Raw genomic sequence first — 20371 nt, forward strand, 5'->3', positions numbered from 1 at the left:
ATTCGGGCAAGCATGTAATAATCCCGATTCTCTCTCCCATTTTTTTGAATTTCAATCAAAAAATCCTTAACTTTCGCAGGAAACTGTCATTAAGAATTCCTATTGTTCAAATGCCGGGAAAATGGTGTAAATTTTTCGAGCAAAAGTGAATCATTATTCCAAAACAGAAGACGAAACAACCCCCTATTTCTCCCATCCTTGAAGTATTTGTTTACAGACTGTATTCATGTGCACTTCAAGATCGATCGCACTCATGATCGCGGGAGCTAATTATGTTGATCGAGTGGATGGACATGTTTAGCGTTTCTGAACAGATTTACTGATAAACATAGCGAGAACTAGCCACCAAACGTGAAAAGAATTGAGATTCTAGCAGCTAATAAAATCGCTCAACATGTTTAAATGAAGCGCTTCTATGAAGTAATCTCCGATTACAGTGTTCATGCTGTTCCAACAAAACTTGTTTCATCTGAAGCAAGCAGTAATTCCTCCCATTCGTGGAAATCCCTTTCCGCGCTATTACTGTTGAAATTCATAATTTCCCGCATAATTTAGTATTTAGGGCATGGTACCATGATTTAATGGCTAGTGATCGCCACGGTTAGCAAAGATAGCAGCAAGAGAGGGGTTGAACTTAAAAGAAGGCGCTTTCTCTTGACCCTTTAACATTGTCCAAACGGTACAATATGTATGACAATTTAGTTACCCACCAAATAATTTGTCCATAAACTTGCATTTTTCAATTCTCCCTGAGATATTGGTGAATACACCTCGGGATCAAATAAAGAATATTAATTGTCATGGGTAAAATGTAGAGACGACGGGACCATCGGTTGGATAAATATTTTAAAACATAGAAAAGTTTTGGGGGGGAGGGCAGAGGGTTAAATAATAGTATTCGAACATTTGGCTCTCAAAGGGTAGTATAGGTCTTAGGGCGAAACCGTAGATTGGTACCCACACTGGAGCATAAGACTTGGGAAACGCCAGCTAAACCAACATCTTACTTCCACTTCCGCAGGCAGATTGGTGCAATTTTTTTTCTTAACGAAAAATTACAGACAGGAAACAAAGGAAATGAGCCTTTCGAGCCTTAAAACGAGACCAACTGTGCAAATTCTTCTTTCAGGTTGGGGCTGCAAATCTACACAGAAAACTATGCAGTCACAAAAGGAGCTTCGACCAGGATTGACTTTAGAACGACTGCCCCGGCAAGGAAAAGTATCAACCATATTTAAGATTTTCTCCGCTATCTTGCTAAACCTGGTAGCGCCATATGCCCAGAACATCATTGTCTATCTTGGCAAAGAGGCTTCATTCCACGCAAATCAACACCACATCAAACATTCTCTCAGCGGCCGTGTAATGACATAATGTGATTGGCGGTAGTCAAAGGATCATCCTGAGTGAGCAATGCCAGAAATCTAAAAAATGGCGAAATTGACCGTGAAGGTCCGTCCATAATTACTGAAACTCCATTGAAGTGCTCCGTCGACGCGTTTTGCAGGCCAGTGTGCTGGCCAGGCTCGGGCATTTTGGGGGGATTTTCGTGCCATTTCCGGTGAGTGGGTCCGCACCGGACCGTTGAAAAAAAAACAAAACGTGACCTGGACCTGAAAATAGACAAGAAAAAAAGAAAAATAATGCGATACGATCCGCTGCGGATCATCTTTATTATTTATTTTCAGGTTTAACTCGCGTGTTGGTCATTCGATAAGCTCGCGCGAATACCCTTTGTATTTATTTTTCGGTACGGAACTACGCATGGGAAAGGGCACTTGAATTTTGGTATATTGATATGTGATTGAGCGAAGTGATCAAAGGACCCCTCATTCCTGAGCCTGGCTAGCACAGAGGCGTGTCGATGGAGCACTTCGTAGGGGCTTCAGTATTTTTGTGGGGACCTGCACGGCAAAGTTCGCCATATTTTTAGGTTTTCGGGATAGCACTCTCCTTCTGGTCGTCTGCGGCCTCTTAGGATGGCCTTTTGCCCGCCGTAACCTCATTATGTTATTACAGTCGTCAATTGAAAAACTGTTGGACTATAGCCATCAGTTACACGATCATTCGGCTTCAAGTCCGTCTATAATAGCGCAGCCAGGATGAAATCGTAGAATTTTGCATTCCGACTGTTCTGATAAGACCAACTGACGCTGACCAATATACATGGCCAGATAAAAGCGCCAAGATCATTTCCGAGACTTTTCATCATCAAAAAGAAAATGATCTCCCATACATCCTTTTTAACCCAGCCCCAGGAAAAGTAATCCGCTACTCTGATGTAAATACCAGAAATACCTTCACAAGTCTACCCAACTACTGACCATGCTGACGAGATTGCAATATCAACAAGAAACACGCGGGCAGCAATAACATTAAGTAACACTGGTCTACTAAAAGCAGTAAGGATAGGAGAGTTCCACTTTGAGACTGTTAAAAAATTTCTCCAATCTAAGGTGTCCGGATGGCTCAAGTGGTTAGAGCGCTGGGCTGTCGTACGGAAGGTCGCTGTTCAAATCTCGCTGGCGGCAGTGGGATTTGTATTGTGATTTGGCGTCGGATACCAGTCGACTCAGCTGTGAATGAGTACCTGAGTCAAATCAGGGTAATAATCTCGGGCGAGCGCAATGCTGACCACATTGCCTCTCACAGTGTACTGTGGTGTACCGTTACGGTCTTGAATGAAGTGCTCTAACACACTTCAAGGCCCTGATCCAATATGGATTGTTGCGCCAACGATTATTATTATTAATCTAAGGTCGAAAATCACAACTGGCAACAGCTTTGACGAGAAAGGTCGTGCACGGTTCCCGATAGTCAACTGAATCGAGGCAGGGTGTATTAAAAAATTGGAAAAAAAGTTAATTGTTTATCATGAAGTGCTGGATACATCCTTTTCATAATATCAAAAAACCATTCCACAACGTTCCTGGAGTTAGATTTTACAAGAAATGGTTTCCTTCGCTTTACAATCTTACATCGTTGAAAGGACTTAGGAACAAAACATTCGCTAACAAATTTTGCATAAGACTTATGTTGTCGAAATTTATTTCAAAGGCAGCTTTCATTCATAAGTGATAGCAATATATTAGCCGTTTACTAAAGTTGATGTTGAAGTGAAGTCCTCGGAGACTTGGGTTCTTAGCAAAAAGAATAGCGAACTCTTGGCCGCGTTCGAGAGAAGAATCCTCCGAAGAGGATGGACGATTCCGTAGCCTACATAATGACGAAATCTATGAGCGATACCACAACCATCCGGTTGTGGATAAAATCCGGCTCAATAGGTTACGGTGGATAGGTCACTTAATCCGTATGGATGAGGATGGTCCAGCCCGGAAAGTCTATAAGGACAATATCGATGGTAGAAAAAGAAGACGAGGCAGACCCTGCCAAAGATGGAGCGATGGCGCAGGTCAGGACACCAGACAGCTTTTAGGGATATCGAATTGGTGGACCTCGGCATCATTGCCGTCTTAAATGCATATAGCGTGCTCTTCTTTTTATATTGGGTATAGTCGAGCTCATCAGACCAGACTTCCTCAAGGTAACAGTCTAACGAAAAGTATTCCATTAGATATCAAACACGGTTCTTTTAACCTGGGAGACGCTCACGTCGCCCGAATTTACTGTATAAATCTTTTCGTATTCCCTCTGAGAGTGCGGACAATAGAAGGCATTAGGCAAAAATCCATCCCTATAGAGGTAGACTTTTGGTGAGCCTCTTAATTAGTAATGATTTCGTGTTAGCCTGACGTGGAATTTAGGTACAGTGCATGTAAAACCGCTTGCCTGCCGGAATAGATTCGAATGTTTTACTTTGCCAATATTATTAATTCAAATATTTTCGTGGGGAAAGCCGCAGCTAAAAGCACTCGGCTGCATACAATCCTGCAATTTTACCCTTCAGAGCAGACTTGACAGTTCGGATGCCAAATGATGGTTCTGGTTCCACCAATCTGGAGCCAGAGCCTTGACGAGTCAGACTGTCAGCCTCCTCATTATCAACGATGTTTGAGTGCATTGGCACTAACTTCAGGAAGATTGCGTTCAGTGGGCTAAGTTTTAACAGCAACTGGTTCAAGCTCCGTAGCAACTGGTAGACAAGTTGTTGCTAATTACTGCTCATCATGCCACCACGTCCTGCTGCCAATAAAATGGCATCTACATCCCCCTGGAATATGGTCAACAGGTTTCTGAAAGGTCGGGTTAGCTTCTTTTTAGAGAGCTCCCGAAATCGATCCGTCTTCCAACCGTCCGTCTGAATCGTTGATAAAGATGATCAAGTCTGCAATCTCTCTCTCCTTTTGTGGCAGCGGTAGGGCAATCCTTCTCAAAGATAGATTCGAAAACCATATGAGCCACAGTGATCTGAACCACCGGATGTTCGCCAAAGGAATTTCAGAAGAATGCATGACCGTACATTGTACGCGAACATTAAGACTGACTTTCAACGCATCCGTTGTTGTTGTGCCCCCAGATTTATCGATATGATTTTGGATGTTGAATCCACGTTATCTCGGAGTTAAGATGTACTTGGTAATACTTGTTTGTTCATACCAGCTGGACTCTCACCCCTGATAAGATGAACTAGCCCAGAGTCCTTTATCGATACACCAACGGTGGATTATCTGCAAAGTTGCAGTTCAGTGGTCACATACTGTATCCGCAGACTTGTTGGTAATTACGGCTGGATGCTCCAAAAAGACTTTTTCTTCCCCAGGTGTCATCGAATGTGCCATTTACCAGCAGCCTTAACAGAGAAAAAAGAAACCTTCCCTCCTCCTTTTGGTAACCTTAAGACGTCCTCCCTTAAGAGACTTTCGCCCGACCACACTAACAGATTGGCAGCGGATCAATTCAACGTTGTCTTATAGCGTCGAAATTGCCTCGAATGATGCGTATTTGCAGGTAGCTACGATGTGTCCGGATAGCTGGGTGGTTAGAGCACAAGGCTGTCGTACGGAAGGTCGCGGTTCAAATCTCACTGGTGGCAGTGGAATTTGTATCGTGATTTGACGTCGGATACCAGTCGACTCAGCTGTGAATGAATACCTGAGTCAAATCAGGGTAATAATCTCGGGCGAGCGCAATGCTGACCACATTGCCTCGTAGTGTACCGTTACGGTCTTGAATGAAGTGCTCTAACACACTTCAAGGCCCTGATCCAACATGGATTGTTGCGCCAACGATTATTATTATTATTACGATGTTCCCAAATGCGTCTAAAGCGTATTCATTTTCGGATACCGTCTTTTCAATTTCTGTGATGAGCTCCTGGAAAGCGGCATAAGCATGAAGCATGGTCTAGTACTTCCATTGACATACAACAGATTAGCTTTTGCTTCAGATACTATATTGTTTCCGAGTATTGGGACAGTCCTTTTTTGGATTTTCTTTAAGAAGTTCTATGTGCCTGCCCAAATACCTGCGATCTCCTGGCGAGGATGAATCTGGGAATTATATGGTCGGCAGGCATGAGAACTATTTGACGTTTACCAAAGAAATTTCCGTACATTATGCGGAGGTGCGTCTAGCGCCGTGGGACTCATGCTAGCAGTATCCTTCTAATCTGATGGTTTAACTTTACAACTAGACGATGTTTGCATACATCAAAATGAGTTTGTTTATAGATATGCGCAGGGGTGACAATCCAATTGAATCAAGACCTAAAAGGGCATTTTACCATTCCAGTCAAGACCGTGACAGTACAATCCAGCACTACGGTACAGCCTACAAGGCAATGTGGTCAGCATTGCGCTCGTCCGAAATTATTTAAACCGTGACCTTTTACAAAAGCAGCCTAACGCCCCAACAACTAAGCCATCCATACACCTGCAGTGCAGCGAAGATAGTTTTTTTGAATACTGGGTTGGAAAAATATCCGCCCTTGATAAAATGGATAGTTACCTTATTAAAAGTTTTTATTGAGCTTTCTTAGGTGTCACTGTAAGTTGTGGAGGTAAAAATTGAGTTATTTGACGAATTACCGAATACGAATTATTGTGCTTGAAATTTTTTCCATATTTACATCCGCGAGATTGTTTGCAAGTAGTTTCGCAAGGAGTCTCCCATCTTGCAGAAGCCGTAACAAGATGCTCAATATCAGAAGCCAAAATAAGGGAAAAACGACGCCTTATTGAGTATAGTTCCTAAAATGCTTTGCCCCACCGACATCCAACCTGACAAGGATATGGATCTTTCTCATGTGAAGCATTTATTTTATTGCAGCAGTAGAAGAACAGTTGGCACTTTGTTTAGAAGCAAAAAGAAGATCTGAACATGCATCGGAGGCAGCCCAAAAATCTCCGAAAGCTGCTAAGAAATGTCGAAGCAATTTCTCTTCGCAATCTTTGTTTTCGGAAAAAAAACGAGCAACATCGGCTAAATTCCTGCTGAATACTAATTCAAAGAAAATAGGACAGTAACAACTAGGAATCCTGAGATTATTCCGACAGAATATGTAGATCCCGAAATTCGGCTGGAAAGTCATATTGTCATAGCCATCGTAGGTGGTTGCGGAAAATACAGAGAAGGGGGGGGGGGGATATCTTTAAGAGATTTAGGATACGAAAGGGAAAATATAATATCTTTATTTCATTTCTAAATGAATTGGGAATGAAATTGGTTCACATTAGAACTTGCCGAAGACGCTATTTCCGCTATTGCCCTTTGAAAGTTTACAGTTTGTTATCTTGTTGATATCATCCAATAAAATTCTAGTTGTGTACAATTCCGATAGTATCCTATAGATTCCCTTTCAGAAGCACTGAAATGTGATACCATCGACCCAATGCTCCTATCGAATCCAATTCTCGATGACAATTTTCTTCCCTCATCATCTCTTTCAACTTCCACTTCACTGCGCCCTAAATTATCCGAACATCAATATTACTCATATCATCACATAATTTTCCCATCCTCCTAGCAAGTATCAAACGAGGCGGCTAAATGAACGCGAAGGAAATTTCCATCAAAACCGTACCAATTATCCGTACAGCGTCTCAAGTCTGGGGATGAAGTAATTAAAAATCAAAATTGTCGTTAATACGCTTTTCTTGAGTTATTTTATATCAGGTCACAAGTAATCACGTAGTAAATTTTGGATACGTGCCAGAGGAGGCGATCAAGCCATAAATTTAAATATTTTTTGGATATATGACTGTATGTAGGTGAGATGTCACTTGGCTTTAATGGGATTGGTGTTGTCAGGATATGGCTGGAGCTGGAAAAGTTTAAGTGAAGTTGAATTGGGAGTTAATATGGATGTCGTGTTTCGAAATGAATAATTTATTGTAACTGACTTTTATATTTTGGTTCTCTGGCTTAGGATTAAGAAAAGTACAATTTGTAGATGGGTATTTTGTTGTGATCCCAAGTAGTTATATTATTCGAAAGTTTTTTCCTAGGAACCATTGCATAGTAACTAAACCTTAGACTTCGTGTCCTAATATAGGGCTGATATAACAGCGTTGCAGGAGATGCACTGCACAGAGACCGGTTTCCTGGAGAAGAGTCACTACACCATATGTTATAGTGACCATCCAGTAAAGCATGTTCTCGGAGTAGTTTTCTTAGTCTGCCAAAAAATGGAACCTGCTTTGAAAACACACTGCGCTTGCGAGACAAATTTAGAAATATAAGCCTCATTAACGTTCACGCCTTACAGAAAAGACTGTAGGGTCGGAGAAGGATACCTTCTACGAGGTAGTAGAACGAACTCACGAAGTCGCTCCCAGATATGATATCAAAATCATACTTGGGAAGCCAAGTAGAGACGGAGCCCGTATTCAGGCGATACGTCGGTTCTCATAGCTTACATGGGAATACCAATGACATCCGACTACAGCTTATTCAGTTAGCAGTATCGCACGAAATGGTTTTTGTAAGTACCTGGTTTGCGCGGAAAGCGGTTCACAAACATATGTGGGCCTCTCCAGACAGGACCACTTCCAATCAGATTGGCACATGCTGATTGAATGCCGCCACCTCTCAGCCTTGATGAATGTCAGAACATATTGGGGGGCCAATATAGATTTGGATTACTATCACCACCTACAATCCCCTCTGACAATCAGTAGTATTTGAGTATTTTAATGAACTGCTCAACAATCAAAATATCGGCGAGTTGGAGGTCCCGCCAACTGTAGATGACGGACAAATGCTGCCACCACCAAGCATAGAAGAAACAGTCCGTACAATCAACCGGCTTAAAAATCATAAGTCGCCAGGAGCCGATGGAATTGCAGCCGAATTGGTTAAATATGGAGGCGACCGATTACAAAAAGTGCAGGCATTATCTCTCCCATACACAAAAAGGGAGATACCATGCAGTGCACAATTATAGAGGTATCACGTTGCTGACTACCATCTATAATATATTTTGGGCTATCTTGCTAGGCCGGATAGCCCCATACCTCAAGAACATCATTGGCCGATACCAAAGAGGCTTCACTCCAGGCAAATCAGCAACATGTTATGATAGCATAGCCAGGGTAAAACTGTACACGGCCATGAGAGAAATCGGTATGCCGACGAAATTGATAAGACTGACTAGACTAATCCTGACCAATGTACGAGGCCAGATAAAAGCAACAGGATTACTCTCGAGACCATTCAAAATCAACAAAGGTCTAAGAAAAGGAGATGCCCTATCATGCGTCTTCGTCAACCTGGCCCTGGAGAAAGTGATTCGCGATGCAGACGCAAATGTGAAAGGTACCATGTTCTTTAAGTCCACCCAACTACTGACCTACGCTGACGATGTTGACATTATGGGAAGAACAACCCAGTATGTACAGTCTACTTTTATCCAGATCGAGCAGGCGGCGCGAGATCTCGAGTTGCACATTAATGAAGGTAAGATGAAGTATATGGTGGCAAAGTCAGCACCTAAAGCCAAAGAATGAACAACATCGTCAAACGAAAACACTAAAGATATTAGACTACAACTTTGAGAACGTTGAAAATTTCTCCTATCTAGGGTGGGAAATTACTACCATTAACCGCTATGAGGATGAAATCCCCGTATGGTTGTTGAGAGCGAACAGACCCTATTTCAGCTTACAAAAACTGTTCCGCTCGAAATGTCTCACTATAGGGTCAAAGCTCTTACTGTAGAAGACTATGATCTTGCCAGTCCTTATGATTTCCTCGAAAACTAGGGTTCTCAGCAAAAAAATTGCAAACTTTTGGCCACGTTTGGGAGAAGAATTTTTTTCCCCTACATGAGGATGGCCGATTCCGTAATCTAGATAATGACGAAATCTATGAGCGATATCATGACCATCAGGTTGTGGATAAAATCCGGTTCAATAGGTTGCGGTGGGCGGGTCACTCAATCCGTATGGGTGAGGAAGATGCAGCCCGAAAAGTCTATAAGTGCAATATCTATGTTAAGAAAAGAAGACGAGGCAGACCCTGCCTGAGATGAAGCGATGACGTAGGTCGGGACGCCAGAAAGCTTTTAGGAATATCGAACTGGTGGGCCTCGGCGTAAAACCGGGGTGTTTGGAGTTCCTTATTAAGGCAAGCCTAAACCTTGCCTAAAATCCTTCAGAGAGTGGGTTGATTGTTGAATTGTTAGTAAATGGTTTGGTTGGCATTTTCGTCCTTTTAAAAAACAATGACTTCCCTTGCCGTATTTTTATCTTCTTATGAATACAGCGACCTCAAGGATATCAACATGATGATATGAAGACAATTTCATTTACAAAAACAGAATATTTTGCATATGTCCCCTGTCCATTTTTTGGAGCATGAGGTATCCATACTGTCTTTCATTTCTTACTGATGTTATTGCAATTTACCGTTATCATCCCTCCCAATACTGGTAACAATTCTATTGCAAAACTTTGAACTTAATGAAGAGAAACGAAATTTAACAGGCGGACCCCACAGCAGTGAACAATGTAACGGAGAAGGATCAAGAATCAATATGTGTGCGTTCCGATAAAAAGTGCGCTCACTTGAGAAACCTTGCGAATATCATTCGAAACGACAAAAGCTTACTATAGGTTGTTTGATTAGCAAAAAATGAGTCCAATTTGAACGTAAGAAATGAGAGACTGTGGACTTTGCGCGCGCGAGGTAAATTCATCATGACTTATAAACGTCTGCTAAGAAAAGTGCCCTTCTTGTGAATAATCCTTAGACACTCCTCAAGGCATGACATCAAACATACCTTTGTCGTTTGAGTCAATAACCCACATACAAAGAGCAATCATAACGAATTGCGAACTATCACACTCTACCTTGATTTTCAAACAAAAGTCCAGTCTATAATTTCGAGTGCTAGCCGACTACTAAAGGCGGTTACGGAGGTGAGGATAGTGAATTAACAGTGGCATAGTACCCTATGATTCGCGATTATCGTAGACAAATCGGGAAAGAGGTTTCTTCGATGATGTGGTTATGAAATTCACGCTCATGAGGACTCACTACCTAAGTGTAGTCGGAACATCAAAGGAGGATAACGACTAAAGGACGACCGAAAGAACATCAGGCAAGATACAATAAACTGGGATCTTTTGACTCCCGACAAAAGGGGCGAATTTGATCTAGACCAGCCGGCCCTGATACGGAAGGGGATGAAAATTAAAGAAGAACCATCACGAGAAACGCTGATAGTAAATACCGAATTGGCGTGCTACAAGGCAAACGACTGTGAACCTAGCATTGAAAAACATTGGCCACAGCAACCACAAATAAACCATATTTCTGTGCGGCTGGAGCTACAGCAAATGAAGTTTGCAAAGAGCTTATCATTGGAACTATCTTGGACATTCTGGCTCCGGTGGAAAAACCGAGCAGAATACATAGTTTGATGATTCCAAGCTTGCTACTGAACGGAAGAATACTGCCAAGAAAACTTCTGCCAAAGAAAAGCCATTGATAAGCATGAAAGATTATCGGTTGCTTCCAAGAGCTAAAACTGACATCGCACATGGAAAAACGAAGCCTGAGAAAACTGTTTAATGCACGAAATCGATAAATAGATAAATATTTGTCATAATTTTCGGCGTGAGTAGTCGCGTAGCCTAAACGGGAAACCCCAGTACCCACCATGCTACCCCTCCTGTCGTGAGAGAGGGGGTGAACTGATATTCGATCGATATTAGAGCAATGGTTAAAGTTCTTTGATGAAGGGTCTACTAATTAGTCTGCTAAGTTGGGAATTCGTTCATGTAATCAATAAAGGGAAAAATCACAAGTCGCCTGGATCAAACGATGTGTGAGTAGAGGTATTATGGTAAAGTAACTTTCCATCGACTTCAGGGTAGCGCGTGGATGCCATACTTGATAAGTTCACCTAACTAGTGTGCAGATTGCTTATTGCTTAAAGCACTACGCTATCGCAATGGGATGTGATGGTTTAAATCTCACTTGAATCGTGGTTGGATATCGAATGATAGGTGATTCCGCTGTGAATGAGTACCTGAGTCAACTCAGGGTGATATTCATAGGCGAGCGTAATGCTAACCACGTTCTCTCCTATTCAACGTTACCGTCTTAAATAAAGTGGAAAAATAGGATAATTTTAACATTTTCTATTGCGGATAGAGATAGTGCCAACTTAGCAGCCAATTACTAGAAATTATATTAATATATATTATTAACTTTATTTGAACAGATATCGGTATGGAGGGTATTTCGGGGCCTAAGCACCATATAGTGGCAGCATCTTGGTTTTTTTTCAGATTTTTCGGTTGGGTAGTTTCTTAGAATAGGTCCATTAAAGAAATTATCATTTTCGACCCCCGCACACCCACTTTTTCAACAAATGTTAAAACTAAGTACTAACCGAGACCTTTCATTTTATACCCCACATGGCTACATTCGATGACAAAAAACTGTACACCCTCCTTTTGCATGTATTGGGACCACCCCCCAGATGTAAACCAGAACGCGAGCTAAAACTGGAAAATAAAAAAAACGGCTCGACTGAGCGTGTGGAGCCGTAAGCCTCCGGACCCGATTGCTGCGATTGGGATTGTGATCCGTCGTGGATGTTCCCATTCGACCGCGGCGCTCGGGGTCGGAGACTAATGGCTCCACACGCGCGGTCGAGCGCCGTCGCGAATTTCTTTGTTTGTGTTGTTTCAAATCCCGTGCAGACCCACGCACCGGTATAGACACATTAATTTTGTATTAATGACACATGAGGGATCAAAGCGCTCAAAGGACCGCCCACATTCCTGAGCTGATGGAGCTTTAGTCTTTGCGGACGGACCTTCAAGGTCAATTTCGCCAACTTTTTACGTTTCTGGGATAGCTTTTCTCTCTAGGTCATTCTCGGCCATTTAGAATGATTGTCTCATCCTTCTATTTTCTTCAAGGTTCATTACAAGACCTTGCCTAGAAAATCTGGCGTTCAAAAACTCAACTTCATCAATTTTACTAATACCGACTTGAAATTTGCTACAAAATACAACCTCGCGCAAACCATCTTGCTCGCATATCCTCCAGCTGGAGCGCCACTTGCGCTTCCCATGGACGCAAGAGTTACTCGCTGCCTACTTGGCTGTCAAGCAGGTCAGAAACATGCTCAAGAGACGCGACTTCGTGCCACTTACCTTCGCCTTATATTAGAAACTGGACAAAGCTTCCTTGGAAGGACAACATCATAGCCGACGCATTCTCTCGAATCGAAGAAATGTCAGATCACCCGACTACTCAGCGATAGCACGAGCGCAACGAGGTGATGAGGAGCTATAACAATTTTTCGCTTCTCTATTTTCACTCCAAATGAAGAAAATAAACATTCCAGGCGTTGATGCTCGAATAGACTCTTTCAAAGATATTTCCATGCAGGCTGCTCGACCATACGTGCCTCCAGCTTTCAGATCCATTGATTGTCTCATCTAGGATTCAAGGCGACTGCACAGGTTGTCAGCAAGCGCCTCATCTAACCATCCAGTCAAGTCGACACGCGCTTGGGTGCAAGCATGTATCCAGTCCCAGGGTTCGAAAGTCAAAAAAAACTGGTCGCATTTCCTCTCAAGCTTCCTGGCTTACGCCGTCAGATCTCAGCAATCAAGGCTCCGGTTTCCTTAATCACCGGGCAGCTCAGACTAGTGACCGGGTGACGGCACGGTGAAGACAAAACGCTCAGTTTCGAGAACTTTGGTTCTAGGAGCATATCTCCGTAAGACACAATGGCGTCAAAGGTATGACGCAAATGCTGAACGATGGTCCTTTCCCGAACCTCCACCGTTCATAGAAAACTTTTCTCGCCAACATTCACGGCGAGCAGCCAAATATCTCTATCGACCGTTTGAAGCCAGCCTACATACTTGGGGAGAAGTCAGATAGTGACGTCTGCAAAACGCACGATCACTATCGAAGCGGTTTCGTGTGATTTATATCCTTTTCACCCTAAATTTGCAAACTATAAAGGGATGGCCAAAACTTCGCACAAAAACAAATTGACCAAATAACTGTCCGAAAAGACTATCGTCAACTTTGAAAGCAGAGCTAACCGGCACCAAGAGCAACCTTACCGGAATGCCAAGACCCCTTTCCCCCTCTTGCTTCAGTTGCACTTAAGTGCGGTGACTATGTAATTGGAAAATTTAAAGAGCAATACGGGCAGTTTTATCTTGTCAAAGGGGAATTTATAAAGCAGCTTGACCTTTGCTGTGGGAACACTGTAACCAAAAGTGGTTGCCAGGAGTTATTTGTTCCCCTGTATTTATTCACAAACATGATATGAGTGAGGATTACAGTTTTGGATTGAAATTTTTTTGAGTCCATATCTACTTGACAACGGAGTCATCTGATCGCGGCTAAACATTTTTCACTTTGCTGATCCTCCGATATCTGCGATTTAGCCAGAAAGTGCCAGTATATAATAACGAGTTCAATTTACCTAAATGTTGACCCTAGATGAAATTTATAACCACCAACCTCATTTGTTAAATGCATCAATATGAAAAGGGCATTATCAGATGAAAATTTTATCGAGGTTTGTTCAATCTGAGAAATAAAGAGATCATAACTCTCAGTCAACCAACTTTCTAATATCAAGACACACTCCAAAATTTGGGTAATCAACATTATGCATAATTTAATAAGAATATATAGTCATCAAACCGGGCGAAATCTAATTTGATATCACATCCAAATTATTTAGAGAGTTTCGGAAAATTGCAATTTTCTCGTATCTCCCCAAGTTACATATTACATTACGAAATATTAACTACAGATGAAATTACACATTTCACTTCAAACTATATATAGAATTGAACACCCCATTCAACGGTTATTTACCCTTAATTGGAAATTGGGTTAACCGCATCTGATTTGTTTACATATCAAGTTAATTAGATCTGTTAAAAGCCCTTACGCCATGGAAACATTGATAGGAACAGTGACTGTTGCACCTGAATCTCTATTTTAGATGCGACCGTAAATATCTCATTACACAACACAATGACATTGGTATGGTTTTTCCGTGTGGCTGGGGTGTGAGTCGAGGCGCTGAGGTGTCATGTGTTGAACGAGCCGTCGAATGTGGAAACCAAAATTTGTCTCATTATAAAATTAAAATGATTTTGGACAGTGTAGGGTAATATGGAGACTAATGATTACGTGTTGCAGCCGATTAAATTAAAATTGAGACAGCAATACGACATTTTGAAAAAATCTCATTTGACAACGTTGCTGAGAGTATTTTTCTGAGCCCGGGGTAACATGGTGTTTCAAGGAAATACCGAATTGACTTTTTCTAGTCACTGGTGTCATTTGAAATTTCAAATATGATTTTTTCCAGAGACACCGAATAAAATAGAAAAATCAAAGATATAACAGATTGGCAAGATATCAGCCAAGGGTATAATTCGCCGAGGATTTCTCCTTCCTTTCGATTGCGTTGTCTGGGCTTCGAAGTAATTTGCGTCTAGTCAAGCAGTGTTTCTTCCTTTTGCGGTCCTATTCATAATTTTAGTTAGTTTTGAATTGACTCGGAATCATATAGTGCGATCTGCTTCGCATGGTGAGAACCCTTGGGTTTCGCAGCCGTTCTACCCAAATGATGGGTATTTCGAGAAAACTCTCACGACAGGCTTCATTCCTCCCGAAGCGTTCGTGTATCTTGACAGGAATGGTCTAATTCTTGATTCTGCCGGTGATCCGGTTATGTATCATATACATAGACGGGCCACGGACAAAAGGATAGAATACCCCCCGAATTTGACAGTGGAGGCTCCGGGATTCGACTGGAGATACTCCAGAGCGAGAGCAATTGACATTAAGCGGGATGAAAAAGAGAAATCTTGGTACTGGTGGCTGCGGGATGCCGGTTAGCGGTGGCCGTGCTCAGTCCTGCCATTTGTTTCTTGGTGGGGCTTTGTAAATATGTATACATTGAACGGGTGCTGATTTTGTCTCCAGTTGTAACTTATAAATACATACGTTATTATTCTTTGTTTTTTTTGTATGGATGTTATTGTAAAAAAAAAGAAAAAAATGTGTAATATAAAATCTATAATTATGATAGTTTTAAGAACAATAATTTAAGTTAAAAGTATCTTTTGAAGCGATCAAATATTTATTATTACTTTTTATATTTCTTTATTTGCCACTAAGGCCAAGTGAATTCTGTCGGGTTTTTGACCATTTCCCGACAACTTATTGTAAAATTAGATTTTCATTTCTTACTGTTTCTCTTTTCTGTCTGTAAATCGTTATTCAAAAATTTTGAGAGCCCACAGTGGCCATTAGATTTAAGTTATTTTTGTTATTTTAAAAGATTGTTTTTTATTGTTCATTTTTCCAATCTATGTACTATTGTTACCTATTTCTTAAAAATAAAAATGATTTTAAAAAACCAAAAACCAATCGTATATTTTTTGAAAAAATGCCGTTAAATTGTCCAGAACATTGCTAGAATCTTTGCCATTGAGGTTCACATAAGAGTGCCCTTTCGACCACTCCTCCCTCTACAGACTCAGTCTCTCTGTACTCCTATTGTATGACATGGCCAAATGAAATCATCCTTCCTTTTGGGAGGAATTTTGGTTGCTTGATTTTCGGACCAGTACGGATACATATTCCTCTTTTCGTTCAGTGTGTTATACTTTGTGAGCTTCATCACGGTATCATCAATTTGCATTTCGCTGGATTGTCATTCAATTACTTAAATCCTTTATACGTAGGTAATGAAGCATTGCAATTGCCTTTTTTGGTGTAAGCTAGCGATCTTTCGTGGAAATAAAATAATAACTTAGACCATGTTAGGGGTCGGCACAAAGACTGGCAAGAGGAGTTACCCCACATAGGGGAGAGAACAAGGACTTTTATTGGTTTTTAATTTTAATTAATAATTAATTTAATTTTTAAAGGAACATAGGGTTATACTATACCTTACCATTCAAAACACTAGGTCAGTTTTGAAAATTATCAAACCCTTCTAGTTCGAGTTTTGGAATAAGCATAAACTGTATGGGTGACTCGTGAAGCTATGGCTGGTCAGAATTGGTTAGGTGGCTCACGAGATGTTCCTAAATGTGAAGCGATGTATGATGATTACAGTTTTTAGTATTAGAATATATTGACCGACCGCAAGACTGGCTTATCCGCTTGCCATAAGCAACACAAAGAAGGTCAAGTGGCTAACGACCTAAGTGGATGGTTTCCAATTTTACGAAGTCCCGATCTCACCAAAGTCAAGTCGCAAAGGGGTCACTCTTACTAATTATAATACTATGGGATAGTGTGGCAGTTTCTTTTAGCCAGGAACCGGCGGGCCTGGGGTGAAAATATATGGCCCCCTGTGATCTCCTTTTTTTTCATTGAAATCTTCAGTCTTTCTCACCCCCCTCGGGGCAGACCTGGATACGACAGATGTGTTGAACAGGCCTCGTACTTACTGGTATCAACGTCAACGTCAAAATAGTGAGATAGCCCTCACGATTAATCAATCGTCAGTGACTAGTGCGTTATCTTGAAGGGAAGTTCAGCGAATTTTAACGAAGATATCGGAATATAAAGAGTTGCTGTCACGTTTGTTCCTAGGGAACCGACTGACACCCAAAAAGTTCAAAGGTTTCTAGCTAAAAATGTCCTAGGCATGAAAGTACATCGATTTGATCATATTGAAGGGATCAAGAAAAAAATTAGAAGCGTCAACCATTTATAAAGATTACTACAAGAAAAGTTTTGGGTAGTGGAACTATGAATAGGAATAATATATTAGCTGTAATGGACACTATTTTGTAGGGATAGGGTTGTTTTGTATAAAAAGAAAAATAAATAGCTTTTAAGAAATAATTCCGGTATTTTTCAGTCCCCCTCGAATATCCCCTTTTTCTTTTTTTTTATCCCTTGCACAGCAGTGAATGGGGTTCAACATCTTGAAAGAGAACTTGAACAGTTCGTCGGGGTACGTCATATTGATAAGTTAGTTGAAAGATGAATGACGGCTGGAGCTTCACAACATATCTCTTCCAATTTGAAGCAACATTTTCGGATGTACCTTTTTTCTTTGCTTATAGCTATTTGGCACACCCTAGCGCCTTTCTCAATCGAATGGTGCCTAACATTAGAAATTAGAAGCAACGAAATCCATGGCTATGTGCGCTAGAATAACTGAGGATATGCACATCAACCGAATTGCTACTTGGGAGCAAAAGGGCTTAAAAAATTGCACAAAATACTTTACGTTTACTGAATAAGGTGCTTAGTATTAGGTTTTTGGAGGCACTTCATCTGCTGATGATCAGCCTACTTCAACTTCATCATGGACAGTTCCAAGGATGTTTGAAAGAAGCAGAGATGAAAGTCTGAAAGGTGGTGTAACACCCTAGCGCCTCAGAGAGTATCTGGTGCCAGCGCCAGCTGTAATAATTGAGTTTACTATGTGAAGGAAGTGCCTCTGAGGAAATAACTCCTTTGTGAGCTGGGGGGTGTAGAGTTCATTCAAAGTATTCGCTACTTGTCTCTAAGGGTGACTAAAGGGGATAAGAGATTGTGGGCTGGAAGTTTGCAATTATGTTTCGGAAGTGGCTACCCCGTTTCGGAATCGAACTGATCATACGGAAAAGAACTTGTTTTTGTCAACAATCTATGATTGAAATCTGGAAAATGAGACGCTCCGTACACGCATGATTACAATTCAGGAGAAATTTCAGCGATACGTACTGTGCATTCTGGGGTTAGGCGAGGGAGGTTGGTAGGGGTTAGACGGGGAAGAATGGTAGGTCAGCATTCTTCACCCTCTTGCAATACTTTGCGGTTGCTTTCTGGCAAGCCTGACGAGAGTAATCATAAATCTGGAGTCGAATCAATAGTTTTACCGCATCTTCAAGACGTATCCTCGTCGTGGGAACTAGAATCAAATAGAATGCTATCCGCATGATATCTGAAACCTTTGAGACAAGAGAAGAATGCTTTCTTTAAGGAAGCCAACGTAGTCCAGGAAAGGCTTGCTTGGAGATGTGATGGGAAAACACGATCCCGAAGAGCGTAATGGCAGTGAAGAGAAATTTCTGGCATTTTGTCAAATGCGTTCATCTCATCAGATCGACATGGCACTTGTATTAGCAGTGATTTGGGAGCTATCTATGGACCTGAACTGAGATCATCATCTGATGGTCGTTTATCTGCGCTTGCCTATTTGATAGCTTGTTTTCGCAGGGGTGAGAAGCCTCAACCCGCGAAGCTCAACACGTTTTGATTTATTGGGCAGCTCACCGGAGATATTATTGGCTATTTTGTCACCATCAAAAGTGCTTTTTTCTTTGGCGTTCGCGAAGATGATGTGACGTCCGGAACCGTCCGGAACGTACATTTTTTAGTGCCGCCATGGATAAGGGCGAACGTGACGTGAATGAAGCCCAATACCACGCCAAATATCAGGAAGTACAGTGTAGTATGTGCCCTGAGACACTCCAGAGGTGCAGAGAACATTTCGCCAGGGTTCGCAATCTCTGGTCGAGTTCTAACCCTTGTAAACGTTGAACTGAAGGTTAAAAAGGCGTGTATAGCCTACAATGCCTGCAAGAAGACTTCTGCAAGGAAATCGGGTGTCCGGTCGAGGATGGTTCTCGGTATGTACACCGTCGAAATACGCCCCATCCTAGCGTATGGTTCTATTATGTGGTAGCAGGCGCTGAGCAAAAAGTACAATAGAAAGAAGCTTAACAGGATTCAAAGAAACTCGTGAGTATGTGCTATCGTGGCTCTGTAGTTCCGCCCGGCAAATAGTCTCTCTACTCCTACACATCGCCCCCTTAGACCTCCATATTAAATACACTGTAACGGGCAGTGCTGCAGTGCGGCAGTGCTGTCAAACTGCATGAGTCCGGATACTGGAGAGCGCAGTTTCATGGTCATAGTAACTTCCTAGACGGAGTACCCCGGGAACTCTGGGCATTCCCCATGGATTACGCCAGCGGGAAACCCAACTTCATCAGAAACTTTGCTATTAACTTTCTAACTAGGGCAGAGTGGAAGACCCGCAACGTGTTGCAAAACTATGAGTGCCAGGAGTCGCTGCGGGTGTTTTATCCGATACACACAGAATATCCGAGTCGTACGGCCAGGTTTCGTCAGTGGACACGACTAGCCAAAGAGTAGCACCCAAGAGTAGCATTGCCATTCAGACTGGTAAACAAACGACTATTAAGGCTTTATACTCAGCGGTGACATCCTCCCGTTTGGTAGGGCACTGCAAGAACGCGACGAACAGTCTAGGTAGCATGCTCAAAGTTACCCTCCTTTGGGTTCCCGGTCATAGGAACCTAGAGAGGAATGAGAGGGCCAGCAGACTGGTCAGGCGGGGCTCTGCACGCGGCAGCCACTCGGTGGGCACAGTCTGTGTCTTTATGGCGATTGTTAAGCGTGGAATCTACTCATACTATCTAGTAGTCGCAAACCTCGATATGTGTACCACATCAAAGAGGATTTGATCCGCTATAACAAAACCAGATGGAGGGAGCTCCTGTGCCAGACACGTGCAAATGAATAGAAGGTTATAGATGCGGAGAAGAGGAGAAACCCGCATGCACTTTCTTTGCGGTTGTCTAGCTCTAGTTTGATGTGGATACTATTTAAACCATTCTTTGAGGACCTCAGGTAAACTCGAATTGCAGGGTGGGAGGCATTCTTTTCTTTGTGAATGTCACGAACTGCCTTGTAAAATGTGAGCCGGCTGGATTTTTCCCCTCTGCAGTTATGGTCTTAGAAGGTTACGGCATCAAAATGATCCACCACAGCACTAATTCGCCCCCTCGGAGTGGCCACTGATACCTACCTACCGATCCTTGTGAATGAAATCAGCAGCAATCATAACAATTGGCTCCAAGGCTACTGCGCTCGATAGTCTCCTCGTGGAACTATTCATCGCTGAACATATTGCCTTTGTAGAGTTACT

The 20371-nt window shown here is 42.1% G+C and overlaps 1 protein-coding gene across 21 annotated transcripts in view; it reads right to left on the reverse strand.

The window, feature by feature from the left end:
- Positions 1-20371, reverse strand: part of LOC119649465 (sorbin and SH3 domain-containing protein 2) — a 410936-nt gene that overhangs the window by 180553 nt on the left and 210012 nt on the right. The gene's annotated exons all lie outside the window — the stretch shown is intronic.

Source organism: Hermetia illucens, chromosome 1 (assembly GCF_905115235.1).
Source record: "Hermetia illucens chromosome 1, iHerIll2.2.curated.20191125, whole genome shotgun sequence".
NCBI lineage: Eukaryota > Metazoa > Arthropoda > Insecta > Diptera > Stratiomyidae > Hermetia > Hermetia illucens.